Source organism: Adiantum capillus-veneris, chromosome 9 (genome assembly GCF_014529385.1).
Source record: "Adiantum capillus-veneris isolate H3 chromosome 9, ASM1452938v2, whole genome shotgun sequence".
In the NCBI taxonomy this organism is placed as follows: domain Eukaryota; kingdom Viridiplantae; phylum Streptophyta; class Polypodiopsida; order Polypodiales; family Pteridaceae; genus Adiantum; species Adiantum capillus-veneris.
In genome coordinates this window covers 164,036,339-164,045,573 of record NC_140939.1, presented here as the reverse complement: position 1 = coordinate 164,045,573, position 9,235 = coordinate 164,036,339, and positions in this window count along the sequence as shown.

Sequence of the window (9,235 nt, the reverse complement as noted above, 5' to 3'; positions counted from 1 at the left end):
CATGGCTATCGTTCTTGTCTCAAGAAAAATGCTTGCAATGAGACTCCTAGGGCTTCCACCATTGAAGCTCCAAAAGAGGATGCTCATTGCAAAGGATTATCTCTCTCCTATGCTTGGGGAAAGGTAAGGGAGCATGATGCCTTCATCTTATTTAACCCTGGCGCTACTCACAACTTCATATCAACAGAGTTGGCCACCAAGTTGGGCATTCAAGCTTTCGAGATGGGAGCATATTGTAACGCCTAACACATCTTTCAACGGACACCAAGCCTCCGTTACTCCCTTGATTGGGAAGTTGAGGCTTCATGTCCAAAGCTATGTCAACAAAGAAGACTTTGTCATCTCTCCTCTCCAACATGAGAATGCTATCCTAGGGACGCCATGGTTTGATCGCATGGCTGCCAACATGAAGTTTCCTGAAAGGAGAATCTACTTCACCTACAGGGGAAAGAACATGTATATAGATGCTAATGAGTCTGGTCGTACTATACCACTTGTAAATTCACCAGCTTTTGATAAGTCAATGAAAAGCTCGATTTCTACGTACATGATTTTTGTCAAAGAATCCACTAATGACGCTAATGGTTTATCAAATGAAAACGGTAGGAATCAAGAAGATTTAGACTTGTCTAACTTTCTAAAAGGATTCCAATATGTGTTCGTTGATGGTATCCCAATGGACTTATCTCCAAAATGAGGGGATGATGACCATCGAATTGAGCTCCTATTAGGAAGCTCACCGCCTAACAAGCCTCCTTATCGAGTTTCCCAAGCTCAACAAGAGGAGATTATGAGGCAAGTACAAGAATTGGTAGACAAAGGGATGGTGAGGCCTAGCTCATCTCCCTTTTGTTCTTAGTCCTTTTAGTGAAAAAGAAAGATAGTACATACTGCATGTGTGTGGACTATCGTGCACTAAACCATATCACTATCAAAAATAGATTTCCTGTACCTCAGGTAGACGGTCTGTTTGATAAGCTATAAGGCTCTATCTACTTCAGTAGGATTGACCTTAAAAGTGGCTATCATCAAATAAGAATAGTGGAGGAAGATATTCTAAAGACCACGTTTCATACAATGTTTGGTCTTTATGAATATCTAGTCATGCCTTTTGGCTTGACCAATGCACCTGCCACATTCAATCGTTTGATGGAGAAAATATTTAGACCCTACCGCAAGTTCACTGGAGTGTTTTTTTATGATATCATCATCTACTCCAAGTCCTTGGAGGAACACAAGCAACATCTCCAAGTGATATTTTAAGCATTGAGGGAGAACAAGCTTTTTCTCGACCAAAAGAAAGTGAGTTTTTCCTTCAAGAGATTCAATACTTAGGTCATATTATCTCTCAAGATGATATCCATATGGATTCATCAAAGTTAGAGGTAATAAAAGCATGGATTAATCCAAGGAATCTACATGAGCTAAGAAGCTTTATTGGTATATGTGCATACTATAGACACTTCATAGCAAAATTTTCTCAAATAGTAGGACCATTACATGACTTAACAAAGAAGAACGTTAAGTATTCATGGACTGCTAAGGAGCAAAAATCTTTTGACAAGCTCAAAGAGAAGCTTACCTCTCAACCAGTCCTCATGCCTCCAGATCTCTCAAAGCCATTTGAGGTCCAATGTGATGCTTGTGGTGATTGCCTTGGAGCAGTCTTGCTTCAAGAAGGGCATGCCGTAGCATATGAGAGGCGAAGGCTCAATACGGATGAACAGGTCTTGGGCATTTATGAGAAAGAGCTTTTAGTTGTTCTACATGCCCTAGACACATGGAAGCACTATTTAATGGGGACTCCATTCATTTTACGAACAGACAATCAAAGTCTCAAGTATTTCACGACGCAAACAAAGCTTTCCAACAAACAAATGAGGTGGGCAAATTTTCTTTCGCAATCTAATTTTCATATTGCTCACTTTGCTGGTAAGCATAATCAAGTGGCCGATGCACTATCACGACAACCAAAAGTTAATGTTGTGTCTATAGCAACTCACAATGATCTATCCTCTATGATAGATGAGTATGCTATTGACCTTGACTTTAAAGACATAATGTCAGCCCTTGCTTTGGGGAAGAAAGAAGAACCATTAACCTTGCAGGATGATTATCTTCTCCATGGCAATAGGCTATGTGTTACCCACTCCCTTTGTGAGAAAGTCATATATGAATCCCATGCTCCTCCCTATGCGGGGCATAGAGGCATTCAACCTACTCTAAGAAGAGTAGAGACGTATTTCTATTGGCCTACCATGAAAGTGGACATACAAGAGTATGTTTCAAAATGTGTGGTATGCCAAAACCTGGATTACTCTAGCCATTTCCCATCCATAATTCACCATGGGAGAGTATATCCATGGATTTTATATTTGGATTACCCAAGTCTATCCATGGGAATACGGGAATATGGACAATAATCAACAGGTTTAGCAAGCAAGCACACTTTATTCCTGTCAAAAAGACTATTAAGGCACACCAAATGGCAACCATCTTCATATCTCAAATTTTCAAACACCATGGATTACCAACATCCATCGTGTCAGATAGAGATCCTAGAATGATCAGTAATTTTTAGAAAGGTATCTTTGAAAATCTAGGTACAAGATTGAATTTCTCTTCGGCATACCACCCACAAACGGATGGCCAAAGTGAGATAGCCAATCTTACGATACTCAATCTACTAAAGACTTATGTTGCAGAAGTAGATCAACGATCACAATGGAAGGAGTACTTACCCCTTGTAGCGTATGCGTACAATAATATTGTCCATATTACTATAGAAAAAGCACCTTTTGAGATCATAGAGGGAAGACCTAAAAGTCTCTTGCTACTTAAAGTACATGGGAAGATCTTCGTTGCTGATGAGTATAGCTATGACCTACATGAATCTTTTCAAAAGGTTAAGGAGGCTATATCCATCTCTCAACAAAGGCAAAAAGCTGTTGTTGGCAAGCACAGAAGGGCCTTAACATTCAAAGAAAATGATTGGGTCTTACATAAGTTTCTCAAAGCTCGATTGAGGCAAACGATGGGCAAAAATCCTATGGGCCATCAAAAGTATGATTCTAAATTAGCAAAAAGATACTATGGTCCTTTTCAAATCTTGAAGCCAATCAATGACATGGCTTATCAACTCAAGTTGCCCAACCATTGGCTCATACACAATGCTTTTCATGTGAGCCTACTTAAGCCCTACAAAGGAGAGCCACCAATAGAACCAATTATTGAAGACCCTCCAGAAATCTAAGACCAAGAAGAGGTGCTACAACCCGAAGCTATCCTTCGGCATGAAGACAAGGTACTACAGCATGGTAAGATTATCCAACGGTATCTTATTAAGTTCAAAAATTATCCATTTGAAGATGCTAGATGGATGCAAGGAATACAACTTAAGGATAGTATAAACCTTGTCAATCCTTACAATGCTGCACTAGAGTAAGCAAATGTAAATGCTTTCCTAATGAATAATGTTTTTGTCTTATAAGACTAATCCTCTTTTGTACACAAATTTAAATAGTATGCATGCTTAGAATCATGTTTGTGATGACGACGCCACTCAAACACCAAGTAGAATTTGTCACTCTACTTTGGGAGTATGATATGGGCTAAAGAGCAGACATGCTTGCGGCAGCTACGTCTCCCAAGCACCAAATGGACTAGTCATCCATTTTGGAATGATGTGGTAGGATAAAAAGGGATCCTCTACCCGCTAAACGTAGACTAATGACTAAGACTTTATCTCTTTACCTTATAGTCGAGGACAACTATGATTTCAAGAGAGGTTATGTCATCAAATCTAATATCTAACCAACCCAAACGATTTTCTCATATTAAACTGATCATTTAATGTGGGAGAATAAACGGGAACAAGGGTTAGAATATAGACATGTGTTTATGGATTTGTTTCAACATGGGGCCAAGGTTGAAAGGGGTTCAAATGAGAGATGGTATGTTAAAGAGCAATGCTACCTAATGGGGCTTAAGACCGTAGGGTTAGCTTCATTAGAAACCTCCAAAAGTCAGTGTTCAAAATTCCTTTGAACTTAGGCAAGCTAGGGCTGACCTTGAGGTGGGAATCCTACCCAAGCATGAGGTGCTTGTTGGTTTGCTAAGTGTTAGTGGGAATCTTACCCAAAAGCTTGAGGTGTTTATCACATGCTTAAATGACTAAAGTTCTTGAAGTATTCAATTCAAAGATAACTCTCAAGAGGCATGAACATTTCCATGCTTGATTGATTAAGTCCTTGAAGTATTCCATTCAACCAAATGACTTAATAAGCATAAAAGACACATGTTCAAATGATCCTCCACATGTGGTCCTCATGACGTGTTTGAATGCTATTGGATAGGTTTTAAAGGGGTCCAATGAGAATTTAGATACATAAAAATAAATAATTAAGTTCTTTCTCTCAAAGAGAAAAAAGAGACACATGTCCAAATGAAATAATAAAATAATACGAGAGAGAGAGAGAGAGAGAGAGAGAGGTGGACCAAGCATGAGAGGGGGAGTATACTCTCCCACACACACGCACACACACATTCTCCGATTGTGTGGAGTGCAAATTACAAGAGCTCCGTCTCCTTCTCCAAGCTTGTTGAGAAGTGGAGAGCCTACGCCAACACTCTTGGCTATGGAATGCAAATCCAGCCTTGAGCCATGCTTCAATGCTTAAGCTTGCCATCTTATTCATCTTCATTACTATGCTATTATGCTATGCTAAGCAAGAAGAGTGATGCTAAGTGAGGAATTATTTCTTTCTTCTATTGATGATTCTTCTTCCTCTTCCCTACTCTCATTCCCCGCTAGCTCTCTCCACCTTCGAAGGTGTTTGATGCCTTGGGACTGAGGCTTGGGATGGTTAATTCTTTTTGCAAAGTGTATGTTAAGCTCGTGATGCATGAAGCTTTCCATCTTCATAGCATCACCAAGGTCACAAGGAACACAAAGATTATATTGTAACAAGTCTCTCTTGATGGGAGAATCTGTAATACAAACGCCTTTTGGAAGGGGGACCAGCTCCAAGTAAATCTAGTCCTCAACTATTGTCATGTTCTCTAATACTCTCTCTCTCTTGCAAAAGTATTGTTCATGCCAAGTTAATTAAGTACTATGTTTATGTTGCTACCATCAATTAAGTTCACCCTCCATGTTCTCAAAGTAATCTTACAAAAATGCTCACTCTAATTCTCTTAATTCCGCTATTGTCAAAGTTGATAGGCTATTTCCATTAGAGAGAGAGAGAGAGAGAGAGAGAGAGAGAGAGAGAGTTTTTAATGAACCTTAAGATTGCCTCTGTGGGTCCCCCTTATGATCTTTTGTCCTAGAAACTTGTAGAAGTTGTTGATGATAGGCACAATGCACACACACATACACACATAGGGAGAGGGCTGAGGGAGGTGGGCGGGGTCCTAGATCTCATTAATTGGTGCATATACCTTGAGCCTACATGCATCTAGAGAATGACCGTCACCCTACACAACATGCAATTCAAGAACCCTTGTTCATTGCTATTTTGAGCTCTCTCGGCGATCACATGAGTAGCGAACCACATACATATATGTAATATGCCTAATGCTACATTGTAACATGTACTTAGACCTTCAAATGATGCTAGGACAGAGTAGAAGAAAGATGTGTTTTCCACACTCAAATGTCACTCAACTCATTGTTTAGTAATACTCCGAAACCATATGAGCGGAACCACAGAAAGAGTGTAAACCGACCTTTACCTCTAAGATTTAAATTTCTCTTTGAAAGACCATAGTCATGCCAACAACCTTTAAAGACAGTATTTTGCGTATTTGCCCAATTTTGTACTACACGTGGAAGGATATAGATAGCTCATTGGATAGGGCCCAAGGGTAGTCTAACAAATTCAACATCAATTTTTTTTTGTAAAAATATTCAAATATAGTTAATATAGTTCTCAACCTTTTTATAGGTAGGCTTACCATGCAATGTTCATGAAAAAATCAATTTCACAAACATACAAAATTCCCTTTAGGGTAGATTCAAAGAGGAAATTTTTCAAAACAATAGATATTCTTTAATTTAACTCTTTTTCTTGAACTTTTCAAGCAGATTTTCTCCTTCTTCCCCTCCCTTCAACTAACTTTTTTTATTTTTCAAATGGCTCAAGGCTAAGCTGAGGCACACTTTTCCTGAACATTGTTACCAACTTACGAAGTATTTATAATTAAGTGCAGTTTAGCTATGCATCTTAGTCATCCATGCCCATGCCTTGTCCTCAACAAATTAAAGCAAACTATCTTGCCAAGTCAATGTGTCCCTACTGCCTATTATATCCTTGAGTCGAGAGTAGCCTCAATATACAATCACATTAATTTTTCTTAATAGTAATGTGCCATCACATTAATACTATCAACGTAGATCTTGCTACATAGTGTCTAGGTTTTTTGAAGGCGAATTTTATCCATTTTTACATGGTGAAAATGCCAAATACCCTTCCAAAAGAACACTAAAATGCTTCAAATATCATAAAATCACGGAGTTTTGTCAAAAACCAACCCTCGTAATGTCCATTGTTCATGGGTTCTTGGCATCCAATGAATGTGTGTGTGTGTGTGTGCGTGAGAGAGAGAGAGAGAGAGAGAGAGAGAGAGAGAGAGAGAGAGAGAGAGAGAGAGAGAGAGAGAGAGAGAGAGAGAGAGACGGTGATAGCAAACGTGGGTTTGGGCATGCATGAGCTCGTTCCACTCCCGATGTGATTGTGCTTATCCTTGGGCTACTGCAACGCGAGCCGCATGAATAGACTACTGCAATCATGGGCTTGTATAATCTATATGGGCCATTGGTTGTGGGGTTGCTGCAACGCAAGCATCCACACTGGGCTGCTTCATGGCACAACCCTATGACAATGTTAACAACAACTTCACATAGCTTACAACAACTGCATTCCGATGCTGAGAGAGAGAGAGAGAGAGAGAGAGAGAGAGAGAGAGAGAGAGAGAGAGAGAGAGAGAGAGAGAGAGAGATCCACTTCATGTGTAGGCCATAGAATGATGGCAAGAGCATGGTGCACCGTAGCTAGCCTGCATAGCTAATTTGAGTTCCTCTCAGACTCTCAACTGCCTCTTGGGCGTTTCATTGATATCCGCCAGCTGCAATGGCCTCTTGGTGCTTTCATAGCGTGAATTCATTTCTGTGAGTGCTCCAAGAACTACTGAGACACGCCCAACACCTCATCCCGAGAGTTCGCCGCCGGCCTGATCTGTGTAGATGTCTCCTTTGCGCCACATGTCCATTACCTTCTCTTGGCTCACGTTTTCGATCCTCACATCGACCTTTTGGCTCCCCAACTAATTAGAGGAGAAAGGTGGGTGGCCTCCCTTCTTATCAACATTTGCAACACCAGCAAAAAGCACGCCCATGGAGATACACCAACAACACCTCTTCCACATCAATTCTAAATCCGGCAGCTGCAAACCCCATCCCCACTAGCACTTGTCGACGTCTGCTCCGTTTTCTTGAAAGAGCGCTTGCTTGCCCTCGCCCTTGAGCTCGAACACAAAGAAGTCTCTCTCTCTCTCTCTCTCTCTCTCTCTCTCTCTCTCTCTCTCTCTCTCTCTCTCTCTCTCTCTCTCTCTCTCTCTCTCCAGCCTTGCCGGTGCAAGAAATTACACTGATTGAGCAAAAAAGCCACATGCAGGTCAATTTCCTGTGATATTGCAACAGCTCGCAAGCTCTTTTCTTGTGGAACCACAATGCGGGCTCTCTCTCTCTCTCTCTCTCTCTCTCTCTCTCTCTCTCTTCTTCTTCTTCTTCTCCTCGGGTGTCTATGTGCGTGTGTGTGTGTATGCTAATAAAAAGAGGAAAATGGTATAAACTTTCTATCACCCAAGTGTGGTAGATTGGTTATGCCATTTCCCTCTTGAATAATAGTTCTTGAGTTCAACTCCTCGTCGGCTAGATCTTTAAGGTCTCTTGGGATAGTTTCCTACGACGTTAAAACTCTCTTCTTCTTGGGTGTGTGTGTGTGTGTATGCTAATAAAAAGTGGAAAATGGTATAACCTTTCTATAATCTTGGGATAGTTTCCTACAACGTTAAAACTCTCTTCTTTTCGAGTGTGTGTTAAGGTCTCTTGGGATAGTTTTCTACGACGTCAAAACTCTTTTCTTCTTCTTCTTTTAGCGTGCACTCTTTGTTCCCACTACCCCACTTGGACCACGGTCAAATTTCTACTTCTAGCATATCGATAGGTGATTAGTCTTCTTATGAAAAGCTACAATATTTTTATCTTTGGAGAAATTTAATCTCACAATGAGGGGAGTATTTTGGGAATTCTATAAAATTTGAGGGGCATTTTGGAAAATTAGGAAAAAATATTGGAGGTATTTTTGGGAATTTCCACAAATTAGAGGGTATTTTGGTAATCTTTCCAAAAATTATTTCCCAACACTGTGCAATATAGCCGGTTGCGCCTCTCTCTCTCTCTCTCACACACACACACACACACACTAGCAAATTGGCAATGCGTGCTCTCTCTCTCTCTCTCTCTCTCTCTCTCTCTCTCTCTCTCTCTCTCTCTCTCTCTCTCTCTCTCATGCGCTTGCGCATGCCGCACACGGCCATTTCTGTCCGGAGGCTAACTCCAGGAAATTGACTCCCCATCAGCCAGTCTAGCCGAGTGTGCAATGTGTATTGAGCATAGGCTACTCACGCATGGAGAGAGAGCAATCCGCGTGTACACTGAGTGAGCATACACGCATGGAGACAGCGACGCCAACGTGCAAGTAACCGTTATAACTTTAGTCGATTTGCTCCTCACCTCCCGTAGGCCATCCTCCGGCGCTGCAAAATTGCTCCACGTGGCATGCCTGAATCCGGTTCTCCATAATAGAGTAGTATAGATAGGCAAACAATTAATAGCTCCGAATTTTTTAAAATGTAAATTTCTAAACTTTGTAAGTAGTTTTTAAATAAAAAATAATAATTATCCATTTATATTTTTTGTATTGTATGACTAAGTTTGCACACTTTTAATGATAAATGGCAATTAATAGTTTAAATTTTGTAAATCTACCCTTTACATAAAAGGCTAAGTAAAACGTTTCTTTTAAACATTACCCCCTCTCTCTTTCTCTCTTTGTTGGAGATCATTACCTTTTTAAATTTTTAACTATCATGACCTTTCAATAGTCACTTTTTTTATTACAGAGAGTACAGTAACTTTGAAACACACGAAACACACACACACACCCTATAT